Source organism: Salvia hispanica, chromosome 1 (genome assembly GCF_023119035.1).
Source record: "Salvia hispanica cultivar TCC Black 2014 chromosome 1, UniMelb_Shisp_WGS_1.0, whole genome shotgun sequence".
Classification (NCBI taxonomy): Eukaryota; Viridiplantae; Streptophyta; class Magnoliopsida; order Lamiales; family Lamiaceae; genus Salvia; species Salvia hispanica.
In genome coordinates this window covers 11,002,460-11,005,880 of record NC_062965.1, presented here as the reverse complement: position 1 = coordinate 11,005,880, position 3,421 = coordinate 11,002,460, and positions in this window count along the sequence as shown.

The following is a 3,421-nucleotide window of genomic DNA, read 5'->3' as shown; positions in this document are numbered from 1 at the left end:
TTGAACAATTAAACCTTAGATTTTTTGGTAATTTCCATATATGGCTCTCCACTTGTCATAAATTTATTGAGCAGACATACCACGTCATATTCCAAGTGGCATGTCTTGAGCAGCGAATATTTTCTCACAAGATATGCCAAAACAGCTAGCAACTCTGGTTAAATGCAAATAATGATGATTGGTTGCTTAATGAAAATCTATATAAATAAAGGGTAGAAGATTAACTCATTGGCAACCCAATTAAATCATCATAGGATTCATAGCATTGCTGAAACCTTTGAACCCCTTAGGCTGCAAAAATGTCTTGTAATATCTCCAACAAAGTAGTTTCATTTACCAATCCAATCGGACCCTAGAGGTAGATGTCTTGTTGTTACGTAAAATTCTACGGATGAAAAAAAACTTTAAATGATACCAAGACAATTTTTTACTTGGAGCCCAAGCTGATATTGAAGTGGTGTTTGGTTTTTGGTTCACATGGGACCAACTATATGAGCGGTTACAATCATTGATATGTCGATACCAAACATTTAGAAAGGTTGTACTTGTTCATAGTATGTTTTGGGATGTCTATGCAAACACTATAACTTCTTCGTAAAATGTGTAGAAAGACGTTTTCAAGGTTTGTAGTTTATTTAAGATCAGGTTTGCACTGCTCTTAAATTAGAAAAATATGAGGTTTTTTCTTAAATAAAATATAAACCTTGAAAATGTTTTTCCACACTTTTTCAGAAGCGGTTATAATGTTTGCGTAGACATCCCAGAACTTACCATGAACAACTGCAACCCTTCTCAATGTTTGGTATCAATATCCCAATGATTGTAGCCGCTCGTATAGTTGGTCCCATGTGAACCGGAAACCAAACTCCACTTCAATATTAGCTTGGGCTTCTAGTCAAAAATATTTTGGTATCATGATTCCTTTCCAATTTAGAGTTTTCTGCATCAGCAGAATTGTACGTAATAACAAGGCATCTACATCTGGGGTCCAATTGGATTGGTAAAAGAAACTACTTTGTTCGGGAAGATTACAAAGTATTTTTGCGGCCAAAACGTTCAAAGGTTTCATCAATGTTATGAGCATTTAATTCAGTTGATGAGAAGTTAATCTTAACTCTTGTTTATGTATTTTTCATTAAACAATCAATCATCCGTATTTACATTTAACAAAAGTAGTTAGTTATTTCCGATAGAAATTCATGGGTTTCATCCTAAAACCAATTGGTTATAGGAGGAGGGGCCCATGAGACTTATATACTAGTTTAAGTTTTCTCTTGACACCGATGTGAGACAGTTATATGTTACTCCCTCCGTCCCGGATAATTTGGGTCACTTTGACCGGGCACGAGTTTTAAGAATTGTAATGAAAAATGGGTTGAAAAAGTTAGTGGAATGTGGGTCCTATCTTTATCTATTAGTTTTATAATAAAATGTGAGTAAGAATGAGTTAGTCGGAATATGGGGTCCACTACCAAAAATGGTAAAAGTGAAATGAGACAAATTATGTGGGACGGACCGAAATGGAAAACTTGGACGAATTATCTGGGACGGAGGGAGTATATTTTTAGTTTCAATTGCCAACACCCTCCCTCAAACCTTTCAAGGTGAATCTTGGAGGGGTTGGACTTTTTTTCTAATCGATTGGACAATCGGCCCAATTTTTTTACTTTTTTTTCGATCGGTTGGACCACTTGGCCCAAATTTTTAAGTCCAGATATACTGTTGGGTCAGTCATTTTTTTGGTTTCAGCCCAGATATACTACTGGGCCAGTTAAATAACCCAAATATACTGCTGGGTCAATTAAATTTGACCCACAGTCGGTGACCCGCTCTAATAACATGTTAAATGGTGTTATAAAACATTGTGGAAAGGAAGAGGGGAAGAAACAATTGTGTAGAATAGGATGATTATTTCATTGTATAAAACACCCTTTAAATAGGGATTACAAACAAGTAAATATGGTGGAACTTGTGCTCCAAGTATTCTTGGGCACCAAGCTAATGTGTTTCTTGTCTTCCAAGCTTTCTTGATCTCCAAGCTAATATCTTTTCCTTTTTCTATCACTCCCCCTCAAATTGAGTAGTGGGGTCTCCAATAATCAATTTGCAAAGAGCATATTCAAAAACCCTCTTGTTAACTGCCTTTGTCAAAATGTCATCATGTTGAACTGGTACGGCATAGGCAATATCTGGCCTAGTATACGATAAGTAGATAAGCATTCCAACTAGTCGCTGATATCGACTTCGATCGGTCAACTCGGCTTTATCATTAATCTGCAATCCATGATTAACCGCTATAGGCGTATCTGCCGGTTTACACTCTAGGAGACCCGTTTCTGCAAGGATGTCCAGGATGTATTTTCTCTGTCTAAAAAAAAAATCCCTTTTTGTGATCTTAACACCTCGATCCCGAGAAAATACTTGAGATCCCCTAAGTCTTTCAACTCAAACTCCCGAAACAGATTCCTCTTCAAGCTCTCAATCTCTTCCAAGTCGTCACCTGTGATAATCATGTCATCGACATATATGATTAAGCAAGTGATTTGATCTCCTTTCTTCTTCAAAATGAGAGTATGATCAGAGTTGCTCTGTTTATATCCATAACTAATCATTGCCCCAGCAAACTTTCCAAACCATACTCTTGGGGACTACTTCAACCCATATAAAGTTTTCCTCAGCCTACACCCTTCTCCTATCTTGAAGTCTGCTGCGAATCCTGGAGGGGCCTCCATATACACCTCTTCTTTTTTTTAGCTCACCATGAAGAAAGGCATTCGTCACATCGAATTGATGTAGTGGCCAATCTTTATTTGCCGCCACAGACAATAAGACTCGAATTGTGTTCATCTTGGCCACTGGGAAGAAAGTTTCTGAATAATCTACCCCATATGTCTGAGTATATCCCTTCGCGACTAGTCGTGCTTTGTACCTCTCAACTGAGCCGTCTGGTCTCCTCTTGATAGTGAAGACCCATCGGCTTCCTACAGGTCGCTTCCCATTAGGTAAGATGCATGTTTCCCAAGTGCTATTCTGGATCAGTGCATCTATTTCTTTTTGCATTGCCTCTCTCCAGTGCTTATGCCGCATAGCCTCTTCCCATGACTGTGGGATCTCTTCCTCCTCATACAGTGCCTTCTCAAATGCTTGAGCCATTTTTGACAGATGGCTCGTAACTAGGCAAGCAACAGAGTAGCGAGCCTTCCTGTTAATCCTCTCAGGTGTATATCTTTTTGGTGGAACTCCCTTGTTCTCCTGATGTGGAAGAATGTACCCCCCTGTGTCGGGGTCAATCCCTTCGACTTCTTCACTAGTGTCTCCATCTGTGTTTTCCACAACAGAGCATTCTTCTTCCTCTACACTTACATCATCAGTAGTAAAGGAAATTGGAGGAACAGGGTTATCAATACTTACATTGGATAGC